A 22926-nucleotide genomic window follows, 5' to 3' on the forward strand; every position below is an offset into this window, starting at 1 on the left:
ATGAAAAGCAGCCTAAGTAATCAGCTATTGGTTGAAGGCGGCCAACATTTAGGGTATGTTTGGTTACGCCTTGTGTATCAGACTCATGCAAATGAGAGAATAAATTTCATTTGCACAGCTAACCAAACATAAGAAAATCAGCATGAGAGGGAATGTGATTTGAAATTACATTTGGGGTGAATTTACTCATCTCATGTGATTTCAAATCACATTGTCCACCTTGTGATTTGGAATCATATGACTCCAAATCACATGAGATTCATATCTCCTGCATTGGGTAGTAGCCTAACTGGGTTGGCTTATCACGATGATGATCAACTATTTGAGGTCCTATTCCAGGAATGGATGAGGGAGCACCTTGAATATTTGAAATGGCATGCCGTTAGAGGAGTTACTAAAACTTCCAACGATCTGTCATAGTCCACGTAGATCAGCATATGAGAGTTATTACAATGTGCCTGCTTTTTCTGAATTCCTTTCAAGTACCTGCTTGAGGTATAAGGTCACAATTTTTTTCCTTGTTAACGAAACAACTCAAGCTGATGTTCTTGCTCTCTTTTTGTTAAACAAATCAATAATGAGTGCGTTTCAATTACTTTGTTTGGTAATTTATGTATAGGTGCCTAAATATATGGTGAAATTGTGTTTAACTGCCTCGTGTTTTTAAGAGATTACTTGATTGGCTGTGTTTGTTATTTTCCCCCTTTAAGATTGTTTATTTTCCTTAATGTAGCTGCAAAAATGAGAAGCTATAAAAGTGACATTCAATAATGTAAAAAAGTTTTTTTTTTTTGCAAAAATTGTCCATGTCTTATACACCATTTGCAAAATAGTCCCTGCCTTATGCAATTTTGCAAAATAGTCCGTCTTTTCATTGACCTTTGCAAATTCGTTCCTGAGGTTAATACCCGTTGGTTTGCCCTAACTCTAACCGTTTAGAGCCAACAAATTGACAATTTTGCCCTCACAAAAGGACCATTTTACAAAAAATGAATAATGTAGAGACCAATTTGTAAAGGTGAGTAAAAATGATTAATTTGTCTTTTTTTTTCTTGAATAAACTGCTCCAGGATCAAAGACCTAGCTATGTTGGCTCTGCCTGCCATACTTATGGTTGTTGTCCTAGTAGCATAAAACTCCGAGGGCCTAGGCTTTGACTCTAGGGAAAATGACTAATTCGTCTGCAATTGCAGTAGGTAAAACCTAATTCTCTGCAAGGTCTTATGCCCATCCCTAGTGATCCAGTTTGCCTTTACATGTGGGATGCAGCTTTTGTTGGATAAATGAAATGCAAAAAATGACCGCACTGTACCACAAAAATAACGAGTTTCCCAAAAAACTCTATATTTTTCGAAAATCCATCCGATGTCCAAAATCACAAATATTTGGCTTTAAAAGAACCATTTTAACCTTTGCATAGCGGACCTCTTGAGGTTTGCACAATATATCGGTATGCTCCTTGAGTATCGCTTCCTCTCACTAAAAGGTAGATTTGCATAAATTTTTTATACGAATGTCATGAAGTTTGCATAACTATATTTGTTAACTTTCTGTAACTCAAACCTATTGAAACTTCACAATTATCACACTAAATTCACATATATAGTTCGAAGTTCGCATAACCATATCTGCGAACTCCTAGTAACAAAAATGTAGAAACTTTGCAAATATTCTACTATATTCGCATATATAATATGAAGTTCATATAAGGCAGTGCATATATCATTTGAGTAACTGATCCTCAAGGAGATTGGCAAAAAAGTGATGAGCTGTTAATATAAGACATTGTGAAGTTCTTTAAAATTCACATGCTCGTTGAATCATATATAAAACCATTGTTGTTTATTTTGTTTCTTTTTCTTATTTATTTTGAAAAAGAACCATAACCCTTTTCCCTCTACAACCCTCAACATTTTCCCCTTCTTTGTGGAAATTCTCATAAATTTTTTTATTGCATTACAACGAGGTTGTAGTATCTTTCACATCGACTTCCTAGGTTAGGTCGCAAGGTGAGTTTCATAATTCCTTTGTGTATTTATGTTATTTTATTCTAAACTTTTTATTTTATTTATAGATATGAGCATTTAATAGCCCCATGCATATTTGTGTTTGGTTCTTGTGCAAAAAGAGATCCAAATCCCCACTCCAAGAAAATACCCAGTTGTGTTGTCTGAGGTATAGTCAATGTCTTGAGTCATATGTGTATACAACATGTTATTGACAAAGAAAGCAAAGGGTCATCAAAATCGAAACAACATGAATTTTACGAAGAAACTTTATTGGCAAGTGATGTAAGTGTTAGGTTTGCACGTTCATAAGTTTGTTCCTTTGTTATATTTGTATATACACTCATTTGAATCTAAGAAGAATGTATTACATATATATTGCTTTCATATAGCATCTAGCAAGATTCAATAAAAAACTCAAAGCGGCCCACAAGAAGAACATGACAAATGGAAAGAAACTGTCAATGACCATTTACCTTACCTTTTATTTCTCTGAGTCTTGAAAGCGAGGTTTATGATATTTTTCTACCGACTAATAGAAACTACGTGGTAAACATTAACTATTCACAACAAATGGTCGAAACTAAAGGGATGCAAGATGAGGCTTGTCCATACTTAGAGATCGGCAAATTGTCATATCCTTTCGATGAAGTTGACAAGGTATCCGCTTTACAACTTTGCATACTTATAAAACATAAATTTGCACATGTGCAATGACTTTAAACTCGATTTATGTTGCAGATCTTAATTCATTTCAACAAGAGCAACTAACATTGGGTTCTTTGGAAAATGAATATAAATAAGAAGTTAAAACTTTATAATTCCACAGGCAACACAACTAATGCAGATAAGAACATTAAAAACATAATATAATAACATTACTTATTCAATAATATGCTTATTGCTCCCTTGTACTCGGTAGGTTTAATGTTGGCATTGCATGTTCATTTTTTTGTAGCATGGTTTGGCTATGACTGTTACACCGATTTGATGGCATGTTCCATTAACAATATTTCTCAACAAGAAAATGAGTAATTACTTTACATGTGTTTGTTAACTCAATTCGTATATGTATATGTGTTTGACTTGGTATATGATTGTTACATGTATGATTATTGTATATTTGTGCTACTATACATGCAGTACTTGGGTAGAAACAAAAAATTGAACCTTTTGAAGATACACATTTATATGTCCTATTTTGTTGTATTTTTTGAATATAAGTTATAGTTAGTTGTTTTCTAATAATCCTTTTTTCAGACTGATATAACAAAATATAAGAAGTGTGTGATTCAATTCTATAAACTCATAAAGGAGAAGACAACTTCAAAGTATGCCAAAAAGAAGGATGAGGAAGCAAAAGACAAAAGATGACTGCAACAGAACAAAAATGTTCAAAGGGCAAACAAAGGGTATATGACGAGACATCGTAAAATCATGTGCTTAAGGATAAGACATCGGACAATGATGTGTCAGAGGCCGAGATCTCAAAATTTGAGCCATGGAAAATTCTGGAGACTACACATTGATTATTATTATAAAACATTGGATATACATTTGACAAATTTTTAATATTTTTTAAATTATTGTTTATTTAATATTCGATGTTCTATATATTACGTATTGTAAGTTATGAATGTACATTATGGTGACTACACGTTGATTACTATTGTAAAACATTATATGTAAATTTAACATAATATTGAATATAAATTTGATAGATTTTTTAATATTTTTAAATTATTATTTATTTAGTAGTCGATGTTTTGTATATTACGTTTTATAAGTTCTGAATGTACACTATGTTTTATAAGTTCTGGATGTTTTTTAAACATGTTTGTATATTTAACTTTGTTCAAGGTTTAATGTTCTCTAACACGAACATGTGCAAAATGTATTTATCATTATAAAACATTAAGTCATTGATTTGTCTTCAATTGAATTGTGTATATGCTATAAATTAAATTTGAATTGAGCAAGTGACCTTGAATGTAACAAGTGAATTATGTAAATGTTATAAATTAAATTTGAATTCATCAGGTGAACTTGAATATAATTGGTGAATTATGTAAATACTTTAAATTTGAATTGAGCATGTGAATTTGAATGCAATAGGTGAATTATATAAATATTGTAAATTTGAATTGAGAAGGTAAAATGATCAATTTGTGAGGATGAGAAACTTCGTAAATAATGAATGTGCAAACCTAACACAACCCACAAAAATAATTATGCGCACAATGGCCAATATTTGCGAGGATGAAAAAGTCTGCAAATAACGAACATACAAACCTAACACTTATTTCACAAAACAATTTTGCACACAATGATCAATATTTGCAAAGATCAGGAACTCAACAAAAAATAATTTGCAAATAGTGGGACCAAGATTTGTGAAGACTAGGAAGTCCACAAAACAGGTTTACAAAAAATGACCTATATTTATGAGAATAAGGATGTCGGCAAATTATGCACATGCAAACCTAACACTTAAGTCCATAAAAACAGTTATACATACAATGACCAATCTTTGCACAAGATGAGACTGTATTATACAACAAATATTGGTCATTGTGCGTATAACTTATTTGCGGACATCCTCATCCTTGTAATTTTTTTTCCTTTTTCGTAATTTTTTTGCGGACTTTCTTGTCCTTGCAAATATTGATCCTATTGTTTGCAAATTATTTACTGCAGACTTTCTAATCCTCGCAAATATTGGTCATTATGCGCACAATTGTTTTTGCAGACTAAGTGTTAGGTTAGAACGATCGTTATTTGGAGACTTCCTCATCCTCACAAATATTGGTCATTTTTCACAATCCCTTTTAGCGGACTTTCTCATCCTTGTAAATATTTATTATTTTTCACAAATTTTTTTTGCAAACTTCTTCATCCTCGCAAATCTTGACCATACTATTTGCAAATTATTTTTTACGGACTTCCTTATCCTCACAAGAATGAGTCATTTTTCATAAACTTTTTTGCAAACTTTCTCATCCTCGCAAATTGACAATTTTACCTACTAAATTCAAATTTACAACATTTACATAATTCACATGTTGCATTCAAATTCACTTATTTAATTCAAATTTATAAAATTTATACAATTTGCCTGTTACATTGAAGTTCACCTGCTTAATTCAAAATTATTTTACAAAAGATACACAATTCAATTACTTAATGATTTATAATGTATTATATGATAATCTATATTTAAATTCAAAAAGAAGAATAAAATACATTTTTAGTGCTTTTATAGAATTTAAAATGAAATCAACCCTCAATATACCCTGACTATGGCTATTGGTATATATTTTGAGTTAATCCTAAGTTAAATTCTGATAAAAGAAAAGAATATTTTAAGAAAATATGATGAATTTTGAAAGTGGATCCAGTGTTATTTTGTAAAAGATAAAAATTCTAAGTTTTGTTTACACCCCGACTATGGCCGTTGATGTAAATCGTCAACTTAGAATTAACTTACCTCTTACGAAATGGTGCACGTGCCATTCGTGTTTCACCATTGTGGGAATTTTGAGAAATAAAGGAAAAATGCATGAGAACAAGCAATTTATAATGTTTACAATGCTCATCCATTCTACCTAAAGCAGAAAATGGAAATTTTCATTCAAATCTAGCTATTACAATATGTAAAACCAAATTTACAACCCCAAGTAATGATATCTTCCACATATTTCCTGAAAATAACCAGGTTAGTAATGAAAAGAGAGGGAAAATCACATATATCCTACGGAAATCAAATAGTGAAAAGATATGTATGATGAAAATGATGGAAAGGATATATATATATACATATATATATATATACATATATATGTATATTCACATGTATATAAGTACGTATATCTATGTATAGGTATATATACATACATATACATATGGGGGTGGGTGATGAGATTGCAGGGACATAACCACCAGGTGGCTGTAAATGAAATGGTGTCTATGACAGATTCCCTACAAGACAGCGACATCAAGGCAAACGCTGTGGTATAAACCGTTGTGGATACTGGGAAGTCCTAGCTGGCGGAAGGTGGACTATATGTAACAATGGGTGTTTGCTAACATACTAAGATAGTAAGGGATGTGAATAGCAGTAGTGGTGTGCTGCTGTGAATACAGGAGGTGTAGAGGATCATCACTTCTATTGGTCCATAAGAAGTTATTATGCTTATTGACAGGGGAATCGAGTAATGATGAAATGGAGGCATATTATACTGGATGAATGTGCCTATATGGTAGGTTATTGCAGCAGTGAAAGGCGCCTTAGGTATTTGCGAAGATGGCCATGAATGACAGCTAATGAGACAATTGAATACAACCACCGTGAGAGGAGGAATGGTATATGACTGGTGACAGGACTAGAATTACATAGTGCCTTTTTGCAGGATATTCAGAGTATTATTCATACCAATATTCGGTCTGACAAAATATGCACTAAGGGAAGACCACTCTGAGATGGACAACATCTATATGGTGAAGCTGGAGCAATTTTGACAGCCTGAGGTGCAGACACCAAAATGAAAGCATATGACTGAGATGGGAAATGTTATATGATGTGGGCTATGTGTAGTGGACTACTGTAAACAAAATTTTAGCAAAAATGGGATAATGATATACTGCAGAGAGTGCTGCAGAATGAGGTGTGGTGCCAATATTTCACAGAACAACGTAAGTCTTCACTACTTAATCAAGACTACAAAGGTGGCCCTACTAAAGCTCCATGATTGTATGATTAGGACTCCACCATCCGATGCATTTCATAAACATAGAGACACTCACAACATAGCAAAAAAAATGTGGAATACCCGTGCAACCTAAATCACAACCAAACAATTTTATACCACCAGAAATCTCAAGATTGTTGATCGACATTCCAAAAGATATCCATTCATTATCGATCAATAGTGATTTCGGCTAAAAAAAAAAAGCCTCCAAAATCATGATCAAACCCTGTTTGAAATAATTGAGCTTGGTGTAACAATTAGGGTGAAGGAAACCACTAAGTCCAATTACAGTAGCAGCCAGTGATATTAGACTGATATGTGATCCACACAAAACGACCACTCATGTGGTGAAATTAACAAAAGACATTTCTAAGGCTGAAATACTAACCCTTTGAAAATAAGATGCCTTAACAGAATGTGCAAATCTTGAAGTTAAAATAGAAATCTCGCTGATTCAGGTGGTTGCTGAGGGCGAATGAAAGAATCTTCTACCAGTCTACCTCAGAAGCACACACAGGCATAGCGTGATCCCCTGATTTCTGTAGAGGTCGATTACAGACAAGAGCCTTCTCATCTCTGAGCCCTTTTGAAGGAAGGTGTCACCCGATTGCCAATCAGCTTTCTTTTTGCTATTTCTTATTTTAGCCAATACAAACTTCACGATGATGAATGGTAAAACGAATGAGTTGATGCTATGGCTATCATGTGATTCCAAATGATGAGATGCAGGGTGCGAACGAGAAATCTCTACTGGATAAATTATGGGAACAAAGGAAAACAAACAAAGGTCGGATGAGGCCAAGATTGCGGAGATGCAACAGAGAAAATAATGGAATCTAGCATATTCAACCCTTTCGTATGTCGATGACAGGCAGATGAAATCTAATGATATCTATATGAAGAGTGGGATCAAACCAAAGTGAAAGGTCAAATACGAAAGTGTCTACTGTTACATCAAGATGAAATAGCGATGTTTAAAGAAGTAATAAACATGAAGCAAAAAAAAAAAAAAATGGGGAACTGAAATGGTCTTGCGGTGTTGATAAGAAATTAGAGATACAGAAATTCATACATATAAAAAAAATGTGATCCCATGAAGGATCGAATTGCTATCGCGACAATGCAAATCGGGGCTGCTATAGGCAGACCGATATTGCTATCTTTGCTTTAACAACTAAGAGGCAGAGAATCTAAAAGAGTTTTCGAGAGAAATGAGGGGAAGAGCAAATCTACAGAAGGAACAGAGGAGAAATGGCGATTTCTTACCGTGTAGAGGTTGGAGTGGACCTTCCTTCCTGATGGAATTTCGTAGTTGCGGTTGGAGATCTGACATAGGTGTTTGAGAAGAACGGATGCCCGAAGGGGAAATCGATCGATCTTGGCTCTAGCTTCAATAGGGAGGGAGAGAGCGGCTCCTTGCAGAAATCCAGAGGGAGCTTTTTTTTTTACTTTGTTACGGAGCCTCTGATTGCTGAGGACAAGAAGGAGGAAAAAAAAAAACACTAACGGATGCTGTTCGCAACGGATGGAAGTCGATATGGGAGAGTGGCGATGTAGTCTCTTGCAGAGGAGATGTCGTTCTTCAACAGTTCGCCAAAAATGTCCAGGAAGGAAAGGAGGAAGTCAGAGCGATTTTCAAGGAAGTGATGAAGTTGATGGATGATGTCGAGAACAGGTGCAGGCGTCAAAAAAAATGGATGCCTAGAAGAAATTTGGAGGTCCCTTCTTAAAGGAGAATGGAGAGTTCGGGAAGAAAAATTTGTTGAGGATTGAGGGTGGAAAACGACGATGGCTGTTTGAAGATGGACGATGGAGAGAGAAGAAGGAAGGAGTGCGGGAAGAGTTTGTTAAAATTTTTCCTTATTTCAGAAGGTGGTTCCCCTTTTTAAGAATTTTCTAAAAAAATGGTTAAAAAAATGAGGTTTTCAGAAAATTGTTTCACAAGGCTTAAAAATCCTTTGTTTTTCTTGTAACTTTTCTAATTTTTTTGGTTTTTATGTTATTTTTCTATTTTTTTGTATTTTTGAAATAAAATCCTAAAGCTTTATGAGAAATCAAATATTAAATTTTTTTTTTGTGTTTTTGTAAAATATTTACAAAAGGGAATTTTTCAGGGCTATTTTAGAAACTATTTTGAGAAAATTTCTTCAGAAATGGGTTTATGTCCGAATTTTTGAGAAATATTCAAGGTTTACAACCTCGAATTGAGAAGTATAGGGTCGAGGATCCAACAGAGTGCCGGATGAGCCGCCCGAGCCTTTCAAAATCATTTTTTGGTATTTTTGTGCTTTTATTTTGGAAATCGGACAACGAGGCTCAGATTTGGATTTAAAATACTGAGTTCAGACCCGGAGTTGATTTTGAATATGTCAATGTGGAATCTAATCCAGAAATTTGAAGAAATAACTTGATTTTCTCAGAAAAACGGAGTTAGGGGCAAAAGGGTCATTTTTACAAGACTTTGGAAAATTTGGGGTGTTCACAGATGCCCCTCTTTGCTATTAAGCCGGTTGAGGGCCGAGCTTAGTGGCAAAGACAACACTCCAAATTTTGAAAATGCCCCAGTCAGCAGGTTTGAACTGGGTGTGGAAGAATTATTTTGGAAATATGGCTCTTCAGGCTTAAGACCTCATCTTGAATGGTTTTGGGGAAACGAGATCCTCGAGAATGATATGATTGAATAGAGGATGAGGAAATCGTGATGGGACTTTGGATGAAAGTCCCAAAAAATGATGGAAAATCAAAATTTTGATCCGGTCTTATGGGTGAGACGAGATACACTTTTAGAATGATTCAGGTTTAGCCCTTAGCCTGGATGGGACGAAGATATATCAAAAATGAATTTGAAATGAGGAAAGGAATACACAAGGACCTTGATGGGACATTTTGAAAAATGCCTCGTGAGACGAAGCTCAAGTAAAATCCTTTGTTGGATGGATATACAAAGCATGGGTTCCTTGATGGGAAGAACCATGATGGGACTGGAAGAAAACATCTCGTCAAAACGAGGAATCTCATTGGAATGTGACTCAGGTTTAACCCAAACCTGCAAGGAAGATACCTCGCGAAGCGAGGTTCCGGGTTAACTCTTAATCTGGATGAGAAATCTACCATACGGGTTTCTCAAAAATGGAGAAAGCACGATGGGACCTTCGGAATTTGGACGAACAAATCCGAGAGGGGTTTTTGCGAAAGGAGGAAATATAGAGTCCCTAAAACTTTGAAAAGGGGAAGAAATTGGGCATCTCATTGCTGAGACTGAAATAGCTTTTGAAATTAAATGATCTTTCGCAAATGGTTCAGGTTTAACCCTTATCCTGAGTGGGGGAAATCTACCATACAGGTTTCTCAAAAATGGAGAAAGCACGATGGGACCTTCGGAATTTGGACGAACAAATCCAAGAGGGGTTTTTGCGAAAAAAGGAAATATAGAGTCCCTAAAGCTTCAAAAAGGGGAAGAAATTGGGCGTCTCATTGCTGAGACTGAAATAGCTTTTGAAATCAAAGAATCTTTCGCAAGAAATTTCAGGTTTTTGACCCTTATCCTGAGTGGGTCATCCATACGGAATTCGTTAATGAGAAAACCGTGATGGGGACAGGAGGAGATACTTCTTCTGAGGCAACTCTTTTTGGGAAATATAAACAATGCTTGGTTACATCAAAATGGATATTGAATGTTTATTTTATTCTTGGAATAGCTTGAAAATTTTGCCAATAAGATAAAATCGTAGTTGATTCAAACATTTGGAAATGTGTACGTATGTGCAAAAGATATTCTCTCTTTTACCTAGAGTATTTCCTCCAATGAGGTTAACTCCTCGGTTTTAAGAGTTAAATTCAAAATTTTAGCGCTGATGATTTTTTTCAAGGAAGCTATCCATTTCCCTGATATGAGAAGCAGAAATGAAAAGATATTGATAAAGGAATTTTGCATGAGAAGAGATGACTTCTGGTAACTTTGGTAGTTTGACATCTGGGTGTTTTCCATGATGATTCTTTTGCACTCTTTTTGAGTCATTGAACTTTCTCGGTTTTTCACATCATCCTTCATTTGGATGGTTCCTGACTTTTCTCTCCTTTTTCATCGAAGGGTACGTCACAAACTCCTTCATCTTGGAGATGCTCCGATCTTTCTTTCTCTCAGGGATTATATTGGCTCAAAAAGGTCTTTAGGTGATAGCAGAAATCAAATATCTTTTAGGGTTTGTCGGTAGGTCCGTCGCATCTGCCTTCATCTTGACAGTGATCCGAACTTTCCCTGGAAGGATCCGTCACAAGCTCCGTCATCTTGGAGATGTTTCAAATCTTCTTTGGCCCCGGGGATCTACTCGCTTAGTTCGTCTTCATCTTGACGACAATCGAGAGATCTCTTTTGCGGATATTTGATTGAAGCTTTAAATGAATAAATGAGAAGATATGGATTGAGTGGATTCTTTTTATGGCTCAAGATATTTCCACTGCCTGATTGCCAGAAGGTCATTTTAAAACATGCGCCATAGCCGAGATCGATATCAATTCGCTTCTGGCTTTTCAACATCATTGAAGATTTCTTTCATTGATCATATCGAGGACATTTCTTACATCCTTTTGGTTGATCAACAGAAAAATATTTGAATTTTACCTCTTATAAAACTGGATTTTGAAAATCCCGACCAGTTATAAAACTGGATTTTGAAAATCCTGACTAGTTATAAAACTGTATTTGAAAATCCCGACCAGTTATAGAAACTGGATTTTGAAAATCCCGACCAGTTATAAAACTTGATTTTGAAAATCCCGACCAGTTATGAAAACTGGATTTTAAAATTCCGACCAGTTATGAAAACTGGATTTGAAAATCCCGACCAGTTATAAAAGCTGGATTTGAAAATCCCGACCAGTTATGAAAACTGGATTTAAAAATCCCGACCAGTTATAAAAACTGGATTTGAAAATCCCGACCGGTTAGAAAAACTGGATTTGAAATTCCCGACCAGTTATGAAAACTGGATTTCAAAATCCCGACCAGTTATGAAAACTGGATTTGAAAATCCCGACCAGTTATAAAAACTGGATTTGAAAATCCCGACCAGTTATAAAAACTGGATTTGAAAATCCTGACCAGTTATGAAAACTGGATTTGAAAATCTCGACCAGTTATAAAACTGGATTTTGAAAATCCCGACCAGTTATAAAACTGGATTTTGAAAATCCCGACCAGTTATACAACTGGATTTGAAAATCCCGACCAGTTATAGAAACTGGATTTTAAAAATCTCGACCAGTTATGAAACTGGATTTTGAAAATCCCGACCAGTTATGAAAACTGGATTTTAAAATCCCGACCAGTTATAAAAACTGGATTTTAAAATCCCGACCAGTTATAAAAAATGAATTTTAAAATCCCGACTAGTTATGAAAACTGGATTTGAAAATCCCGACCAGTTATGAAAACTGGATTTCAAAATCCCGACCAGTTATGAAAACTGGATTTGAAAATCCCGACCAGTTATAAAAACTGGATTTGAAAATCCCGACCAGTTATGAAAACTGGATTTGAAAATCCCGACCAGTTATGAAAACTGGATTTCAAAATCCCGACCAGTTATGAAAACTGGATTTGAAAATCCCGACCAGTTATGAAAACTGTATTTGAAAATCCCGACCAGTTATGAAAACTGGATTTGAAAATCCCGACCAGTTATAAAAACTGGATTTGAAAATCCCGACCAGTTATAAAAACTGGATTTGATAATCCCGACCAGTTATGAAAACTGGATTTGAAAATCCCGACCAGTTATGAAAACTGGATTTGAAAATCCCGACCAGTTATAGAAACTGGATTTTAAAAATCCCGACCAGTTATGAAAACTGGATTTAAAAATCCCAACCAGTTATAAAAACTGGATTTGAAAATCCCGACCAGTTATGAAAACTGGATTTGAAAATCCCTACCAGTTATAAAAACTGGATTTGAAAATCCCGACCAGTTATAAAAACTGGATTTGAAAATCCCGACCAGTTATGAAAACTGGATTTGAAAATCCCGACCAGTTATGAAAACTGAATTTGAAAATCCCGACCAGTTATAAAAACTGGATTTGAAAATCCCGACCAGTTATAAAAACTGGATTTGAAAATCTCGACCAGTTATGAAAACTGGATTTGAAAATCCCGACCAGTTATGAAAACTGGATTTAAAAATCCCGACCAGTTATAAAAACTGGATTTGAAAATCCGACCAGTTAGAAAAACTGGATTTGAAAATCCCGACCAGTTATGAAAACTGGATTTCAAAATCCCGACTAGTTATGAAAACTGGATTTGAAAATCCCGACCAGTTATAAAAACTGGATTTGAAAATCCCGACCAGTTATGAAAACTGGATTTGAAAATCTCGACCAGTTATAAAACTGGATTTTGAAAATCCTGACCAGTTATAAAACTGGATTTTGAAAATCCCGACCAGTTATAGAAACTGGATTTTGAAAATCCCGACCAGTTATAAAACTGGATTTTGAAAATCCCGACCAGTTATGAAAACTGGATTTTAAAATCCCGACCAGTTATGAAAACTGGATTTGAAAATCCCGACCAGTTATAAAAACTGGATTTGAAAATCCCGACCAGTTATAAAAACTGGATTTGAAAATCCCGACCAGTTATGAAAACTGGATTTCAAAATCCCGACCAGTTATGAAAACTGGATTTGAAAATCCCGACCAGTTATAAAAACTGGATTTGAAAATCCCGACCAGTTAGAAAAACTGGATTTGAAAATCCCGACCAGTTATGAAAACTGGATTTGAAAATCCCGACCAGTTATAAAACTGGATTTTAAAAATCCCGACCAGTTATAAAACTGGATTTTGAAAATCCCGACCAGTTATAAAACTGGATTTGAAAATCCCGACGAGTTATAGAAACTGGATTTTGAAAATCCCGACCAGTTATAAAACTGGATTTTGAAAATCCCGACCAGTTATAAAACTGGATTTTGAAAATCCCAACCAGTTATAAAACTGGATTTTGAAAATCCCGACCAGTTATAAAACTGGATTTGAAAATCCCGACCAGTGAAAACACTAGATTTGAAAATGAAGGATTTAATCTGATGGTTTGAAATTGATTGAATTTGGGAGGTTATAACCCGAGGGTTAAGAAAATGATTAGATTTTGAAGATATTGCAAGAAAAGGTTGGGAAACTGATAGAATTTGAAAAATTGAAGATCTTGAAGGTTTTGGAAATGATAGAATTGAGGAATCGCACCCTAAGGGTTTGATCACACGACCAGTGGGAGTTGGATCTTTTGGAATACAGGACCAACGAGATGCTGGATCCTTTTGAAATACATGACCAACGAGATGCTGGATCTTTTGGAAATATATGACCAACGAGTGTTGGATCTTTAGGAAATACATGAAATTTTGAGAGATTTAAGTCAGAACTTGAACTTAGAAGGAGAAAGGTTTTTTTGGTCAGAAGACTGATTTTAAAAGGTTACCGGTGTGAGAACCGTTTTTTTTCAAATGAGCTCAATATATGATTGAAAAAGTTTGAGAAATAAGCAGTGTGAGAACTGGTTTTTAGAAGATAATTCAGGATTTATCCCCTTATCCTGAACGGGGGAAATAATAAAAAAAATACCTCATTGAAAGGAGGCATCAGGTTTATCCCTTAACCTGAAAGGGTGTTTTCAAAGATAAAAGTAGATGAAATTGTAATTAAGATTGAAAAATTTGTTGAAAACTTGGCATAAACGAGCATTAGCTTGATGTAAATTTGATCAAAGCAAAATGAATCAAATGAAATGAAAAATAAAGATCACAAGACAAATTAAGAACTAAAAAAATTTGAGGAGAAGAGCTTTTCGTCTAATCCTGCCTGCATATGACGGAAGGAGATGATTATAGATCAAAATAAAATGCCCCAGTATCATGGAGAAGAATGTAAGAATTGATAGAAGATCATTATTTTATTGAAATGGTTTTTTTGAATAGTACAAAGGCTTTAGAATGAACATTTCAGGTGTAAAACTTCTTCAAATGCAGAGCATTGATGGGATCTGGCATTTCCACTCCATCTGCGTTGATTAGACGATACGAATTGCGAGGCAAAGCTTCCTTAACCACATAGGGGCCTTCCCAATTGGGTGACCACTTGCCCCGTGGTCGATGCTTGAGATGAGCTGTCGATCTGAGCACCAAATCCTTAACTCGAAATTTTCTCTCAATGACGGACTTGGCATAGTGTCGAGCTATCCTCTGTCGATAAGCTTGAGCATGCTCTGCTGCCTTGAGCCTTTTTTCATCTAGCAGATCTAGCTGCACCAATCTCTGCTGCTGATACTGATCAAGTGGCAATTCTATAAGTGAAGCAAATTTGAGAGCGGGCTTTTGGACATGGAGAGGTAACACCACTTCAGTTCCGTAAACAAGTTCTGAAGGAGTGGCATTAGTCGGAGTCCGAATGGTGGTCCGATATGCCCAAAGCACGTCATAAATTTTCTCATGCCAATCTCGACCCGTCTTCACAGTCCTTTCCAAAATACGAATCAAGATCTTATTGGTAGCCTCTGCTTGGCCGTTTCCTTGAGGATAATAGGGAGCTGAGAAATGATGGGAAATTCTGAATTTAGAACAGAAGGTTTTCATCCTCTCATTTTTGAAATGAGTTCCATTGTCTGAGACAATGTCATGTGGTATGCCGAAGCGGCAAAGAATGTTCTTGTGAATGAAAGAAACCACATGACGGCCTTCTACTGTGCGTAGAGTAACAGCTTCAACCCATTTCGTGAAATACTCTGTTGCAGCCAGAAAGTATTTGTGGTCGTTGGAAGCAGAAGGAGTAATCGGGCCTACGACGTCGAATGCCCACATAGAAAATGGCCAAGGAGAAACAACTGATTGTAGATATGCGATCAGAGCATGAATATAAGGTGCGTGCAATTGGCACTTGACGCACTTCTTTACAAATCTATGACAGTCCTGCTGCATGGTATTCCAATAGTACCCTGCTCGAACGATCTGCTTGACGCGAGTTTGATAGCCGACATGGCCACCACAAATCCCTTCATGTGCTTCTTGGATAACTTCCATAGCTTCTTCTTTGTCTAAGCATCTGGCATATTTAGAACTGAACCCACGGCGGTAGAGGACATTGGCCAGAATGAAATAACGGGTAGACATACGCTGAATCGCGCGTTGCTCCCTTTTTGGCATTTCTGGTGGAAATTCACCAGTTTCAATGAAATTTTTGATATTTTGATACCAAGGCTTCTCCTTCTGATTAACCTGGTTTATTTGCATGATTGAAGCGAAAGCAGGTTGCTCAAATCTGCCCACTTCGAAAGAGCGATATGATTCACCACCTTTGAAGGATAGAATGGAGCCCAGACTGGCTAAACCATCAACTATCTGATTATGCTCTCTTCTGATGTGATCGAGCTGAAATTCTTCGAAGCTGTCCACAAGAGCTAAGACGATCTTCTGATACAGAATCAATTTTGGATCTTTCACTTGCCATTCAGTGTTAACTTGACTGACAACAAGTAGGGAATCACCAAAGGCATGCACTCTCTTGACATTGAATTTTTTCAAAATTTTGAGGCCTTGTATTAGAGCTTCATACTCGGCCATGTTATGAGTGCATTGGAAACCAAGCTTGAGGGAATAAGGGATCATTTCTTTTTCTGGAGTGATTAGCAAGACTCCAATCTCGATGCCAGACATGTTTTTAGAGCCATCGAAGAACATATTCCAAACTGGGGGCTGTTGGATATTACAGATGTGCTCATCAGGAAAATCATCCTCTGCTTTAATTTCTTCTGTCAGGGAGAAATCTGCCAACTGATCCGCGATCGCTTGGCCCTTAATCGACTTTTGAGAGACATACTCTAAGTCATATTGCATTAGAAGGACTTGCCACTTTGCAATCCGTCCAGTGAGAAAGGGTTGTTCCAAAATGTATCTGAGAGGATTAAGCTTTGATAAGAACTTAATTTCAGAAGCCAATAGATAATGTCTTAATTTCTGGCACATACAAACCAGAGCTAGACAAGTTTTCTCCATCTGAGAATACTTCTTTTCATAATCAATGAAGGTTTTGCTCACGTAGTAGATGGCGTGCTCTATCAGGCTGCCTTCTTCATACTGAGCGAGGAATCCACCACAGGCATTCTGATTGACAGAAATATATAGTAAGAGAGGCTTTCCCAGCTTTGGCGGCTTCAAAACTGGTGGATTAAGGAGATACTGCTTGATGCGCTCAAACGAAAGCTGACATTCTGATCCCCATTCAAATTTAACTCCTTTTCTCAGCAAGTGGTTAAAAGGCTCGCATCTCATAGCCAAATTAGAGATGAATCTGCGAATAGACTGAATACGCCCTTGAAGGCTTCACAGTTCCCTGAGATTAGTTGGAGGCGGCATGTCAATAATGGCTTTTGCCTTGGCTGGATCCACTTCGATCTCTTTCTTGCTGATGATGAAGCCGAGCAGTTTGCCGGATTCTACTCCAAAAACACATTTCTGAGGATTAAGTCTTAACTTGTAAAGAATAAGTCTTTCAAAAACTTGATTAAGAGCATCAAGGTGATCTTCTTCTTCTTTAGACTTAACCAAAATGTCATCCACATATGCATCCATATTCTTGTGCATTTGATCATGGAAAATAACGACCATCGCCCTTTGATAGGTTGCCCCGGCATTTTTGAGTCCGAATGGCATGACTGTATAGCAAAAGGTTCCCCATGGGGTAGTAAACGAAGTCTTGGACTGATCACGAACGACCAACTTAATCTGATTATAACCTGTATATCCGTCCATGAAGGAAAACATGGCATGACCTGCTGTGCTATCGATCAACAGGTCAATATTGGGAAGCGGATAATCATCTTTCGGGGTGGCTTTATTGAGGTCCCTGAAATCAATGCAAATCCGAACTTTTCCGTTCTTTTTAGGGACTGCTACGATATTTGCCAACCAATCTGGATAATCAATGGCCCGGATGAAGCTTGCTTTCAATAGATCTTCAAGTCCTTCCTTGACTTGCTGCTCAATTCGAGGGTCTAACTTCCTCAGTTTCTGCTTGATTGGTCTGGCTTCTGGCTTCAATTTGAGTCGATGCTCAACCAGCTTGATATCCAATCCTGGCATATCTTCGTAAGTCGAGGCAAATACTTCTTGATGTTTTTTGAGGAATTGGCTGAGTCTAGCTTTTTCAATTTCGCTTAGACTTGACCCGATTTTGAGAACTTTCGGATCATCTTCCGACCCAATGTTGATATCTTCAGTTGGATCTTGCACCAAAGATGAGGGTTCATCCTGCTTCTGAATGTGAGCAAATTCTGGCAATTCCTGAATGGTGGAATCAAATTCGGCTGGCTCTTCAGTCTGTTCTGCTGCCTGACTGACTTCTGCTCTGTCTTTCATCTCAAGAAATCTTGCCAATTTTAGATACTTGGGATTGATAACTAATCTTGTCATTGATTCAGGAGTTAATGGTCGTGAAAACGCAAAAAGAGGTTGTTTTTAAGAGAAAGTACGAGCCAAATCAAAATTTTTGTATAAAGCAAGAGCAATGACATAGACAAAGTATAAGAAGGAAATGATGGATACTCGAAGAGAAAATTTGATCTTTCATTGATTGAAGTAAAGTATTTACAAGACTCTGACAAAAGATGGGACTGTATTGTCCTTACAAGATTTAAACAAAAGAGAAGAAAAGAAAGCAGGAGAACTAAGGCATCATCTTCACTTGTTTCCCCTGACAAAAACTGTCTTTTTGCTGGAATCTTGGCCGATGAACCCCAACCCTGAACTGTCCGCATGCCGAACTGGAATGATGGGCTCTATCATGCCGTCTTCATCTTTCCCCATGCCTCGGAATGGCTGATATCTATGTTTGATCAACAGATCAAATCCCTTTCTGGCTTTGGAGAACTGAGGGAATAAAGGGTGATCTTTGAAGGAGGAGTAATCAATGCGTCCTCCTAACTTGAAGAAACAAGGTCCCTGCCATTGGACCGTGGCTGCGACGTTTTCCTCTTCCATGACATCTTTTAACTTTAGCATCTCCAGGCTATCACTAAGATTGATCTCATCTGCCTCTCGGATGCTGGGGATATCTGCTGTAAATGTGGGACGAGGAATCATAGGCTGTGGCAGCCTCTCTTTAGGGTCTTCGCCCAAAATGGTAGTAATCATTCCACCTTTGGACCACTTGATGCACTGGTGGAGAGTTGATGGAACAACATTGGCATTGTGGATCCATGTTCGTCCCAACAGAAGATTGTAAGTCGGTGGCACATTGACGACATGGAATAATACTGTATGCACTGAGTAGTTGATAAAAATCTCTAGGAAAATCTTGCCCTTGGTCGTCTGCCCGTGATTATCGAAGCCATAGATGGTAATGGGATCGGGCACGTACTCTTCTTCTTTTAATCCCAGGGCCTTTGATGTCATTTCTGGGCAAATGTTCAGACTGCTGCCCCCATCGATAAGAACATGTGGGACAGTCATGCCCCTGGTTCTGACCACAATGTACAGCGCATTGTTATGAAATGAATGAGGTTTAGGCAAATCCTCATCAGAGAACGTAATGGGTGCGTTCGTCATTGCCTGATTTACTATTTGCGCCATGTCTTCGGGCGCGGTGCCCGGCTTTACTTTGATCTTTCTTAGTAGATCATTGAGCTTTTCCCGATGCTGGGGAGAATCATGAGTCAACTCGAAAATGGAGATGTTGGAGAGTGCTGTGATAGGCTTCTGAAGGCTTTTGGCCCACTCTTCTGCTGCTTCTGAGGTTTCTGCTTCCTCTGCGCAGGTTCCCTGTCTCAGAAATCTTTTTTGGGAAAACTTGGATTTTCCCACTCTCCACTGACGTGTTTCTGATGTTTAAAAATGAGAGGATATCCCCTCTCTGAGATGCAGGCTGGTCTTGGCGTAGAACCATTACCTGATGCTGCAGACTCATCTCCTCTTCGAAACAAGGATGTATGTGTCTCTGCGGGAGAAAAGAATCTTCTGAAACGGTTGACACTGAATGTTTTGGGAATGGGGCGGACAGAATGTCCATTTTGCCCTCTTCTTCATCCTCGATGAGGATGCTTTTATCAATACAATCCTGAATCAGATGCTTCAGGACGAAGCAATACTCAGTGTCGTGGCCCATCGCTCTGTGGAACTTGCAGTATTGTTCCTTAAATCTTCCCATGAGCACTGACGGATCTGCAACCTTGGGAAGTTTCACCATCCCATGAGACAACAAGTATTCCAAAATTTTCTCCAAAGGCTGATCGAGGGGAGTGAATTTTCGATCCCTGCTCCAGTTTATATGCTTGGGCTTTTCTTGAAGGTCCCCCTTTTGTTGAGGACCGGTCGGAAGAGGCTTGTCATTGTTCTTGAAGAATTTGCCCTTTCTTCCCCTGCTCTGTTCGGGCTTTGTGCCACTGCCACTGCCCTGTTTACTGCTACTGCCCTGATCATCCCCTGGAACCTCGGCGGAGTAGGTGAAGTGTGCCTTCTTCTTTGGGTCTGGGATATTCTTGGCTAAGGCGACACCTTCATACATCCCGTTCTCTACCCCCATCTCGAGCCATTATGCTCGCTCCGTCAGTTCGATAAAGGATTTGGAGGGGTATGGGAAGAGGAGGCTTTTTAGGGGCTGAGAGAAATTATTGAGGATGACTTGGAGGGCATGTTCCTCAGAGATAGGGTTTCTCATTTTGTTGCACAGGCTTCTCCACTTGTGAATGAAATCCCTAGCCTTCTCATTGGGCTCCTGCTTCAAGTTGCACAGGTGGTTTAGGGTGGGCAGAGCTTCCGTGTTGAATGGGAAGCGTTTAACAAACATGTTGACCACCTTGTCAAAATCCCTTAGTTTGATGGGATTGACGTGCTCAGCATACCATTTGGCGGCTATTCCCTCCAAACTGCGGGGAAAACAGAGGAAGAGGGCACGGTTGTCTTCGCTGAATCGGGCGCATTCCGCGAAGAACATGGCAAGGTGAGCCTTGGGGTCTCCGGATCCATCGAATTTAATGAATTTTCGAGGGAGGCTCTCCAAATTTATGTCTCCTTCCAAACCAAGGTAAAAATCTTGCCTAGTGTATGATTTTTTCCCTTTATCCCGGACTTGCAAGTCTTTGACTATCTTGGTCAGTGCCTGGATCGAGTCCTCTGCCAGGGCCCCATATTTGGGTTTGTTCACTGACACTGGCTCTTCCACCGGCTTCTTGGACTACCGCAGGTGCTTTGGAATGTAGGTCAACTGCTCTTCTTCTTCAGAGACTTCTTCTGCTGACCCGGAATCCTCAGAAGTACTGTCACGCTGTTTCTTCTGTTTGCTGATCTTGACTGGCTTCTTCATGGGTTTTTTCTTCGCTTTGCTCTTAGAAGCTGCCTTCTTGGGAGCAGCTTTGGCCTGCTCAACCATCATCTTAGTCATCATTTTTTGGAAGATCCGATACATGGCCGGATCAACGTCGCTTTCATCTCCGAAGTTATTTTTTTTAGACAATCTAGGAGAATTCATCTCCTCTAACTTGCTGTTACTGTGCTGCTGAGCGACCCTTTTGTCAGCTCTTGTCTGAACCATTTTCAGATGCCTAAGCTTTCCTGCAGAATATGGGAATGGTTAGAGTATGGAGAAGCTTTTTGAAAAACATAATTTCTTTGAGAGAAAACAAGAAATGAAGGGATTTGGTAGACAATTTCAAGAGATTATCCCATTACCCGGGATTGGGTCATCACACGATCTGTGATAATTGTGTTACCATTTGACGATAACAGAGAAATGTGCCTTGTTACCTAGGCGAGGTCGTCAACCATGAGAAGAATATATTTGAAAAAAATGTGGAAGGAATGTCCCATCTACCTGGGATGAGGTCGTTACTCAAGATTTGTGACTTTTATTTGTGCTATAAACAAAAATACAGAAAACAACATTTTTGGCCAAAAAGTAAATTTTTATTGATATCTTTAACTTTCAAAGACAAAGAGGGGGTGGACAGACAGTTTGCCACCACTCTTGATATTCAGATGATACATTTGACCTAGGAAATATAGACAGGGAAATAAAGGAGTTCCAGGTATATTTAGCGACATGATATGCCCCAGACCACTGATCCGACTGCAGGTTGAATTCTGACATGTTGCCTGTCGGGAAACGGGTGTTGGCACATACCTGCCGTTGTGAAAACTGCCTCAGACATCGTTCCGGCTGATAATCAACACAAAAGAAAGGGCCCATCAACTTGTAGCGCTTGTCACGATCATAAGTGTATCGAGGAACAGTCTCTCTTCTGTCAAAGAAATCCCAGGTGATCTCCTCCTGATGCAGCTTCTCGATCAGAGCTCGGCATTGGATGACTGTCTTCGGCTGCTTACTGTTGAATCTGAAAGAACTGACCTTCGAAGGAACGTGTCGCAGGAACCACGACTGCAAGGCGTAAGTGCATCCTTCTATCAGAATGGTCTCCCCAAGAGCAAATCGAGCCAAGCCTCTGTAAAGGAAGGCTAATGCAGCCATGGAAACTGAAAGCTGACGGGTCTGCTTGCTTCCCCATCTTCGAAAGAGCTGGGCGACTCTGATATCTATAAAATTTTGGCCATCTTGGAAGAAAGCTAATCCAACTGTGCACAGGATCATGGCATGCTGAATTCTGTCTTTCGCTGCTCGAGAGAGAGTGTCGACCTCTTTGTAGGCTCCGTACTTTTGATATAATTCGAACAGGTCGATGAACTGATTTCCACCAATCTCGGTGAGAGGCCAAGATCTGCTCCCCGTTGCTCTTGCTAAGGCTTCTCGAACATCTACCCCTTTGATGTTGATAAAAAACTGTTGCTCGACAGGATCATCTGGCTGACCAGCTGGTTCGGGCAACCCCATGATGTCATTGAACTCATCCATCAGTAGAGTCATTTTCCCCCAAGGAAACCAGAATGTGCAGGTACGTGGATTCCACCGTTCTGCCATAGCCTGAATCAGGACTCCATTGATGGTTCGTTTGCCTACTGCTGATGCCATCTCCAGCCCGCAGTCATCCAAGTGGTCTGGGAACATACGCGAGAAGGTGGTGAACCAAGAATAGTACCACCGAGGGAAGAAGGTATGAGACTGGATGCCCCGATGATCTGGGGTTCCATCCCTTATTTGATAGAAGACATGATCCCAAGGAAAGATAGC

The sequence above is a fragment of the Nuphar pumila genome, chromosome 16 (assembly GCF_984573655.1).
Source record: "Nuphar pumila chromosome 16, dmNupPumi1.hap1.1, whole genome shotgun sequence".
NCBI lineage: Eukaryota > Viridiplantae > Streptophyta > Magnoliopsida > Nymphaeales > Nymphaeaceae > Nuphar > Nuphar pumila.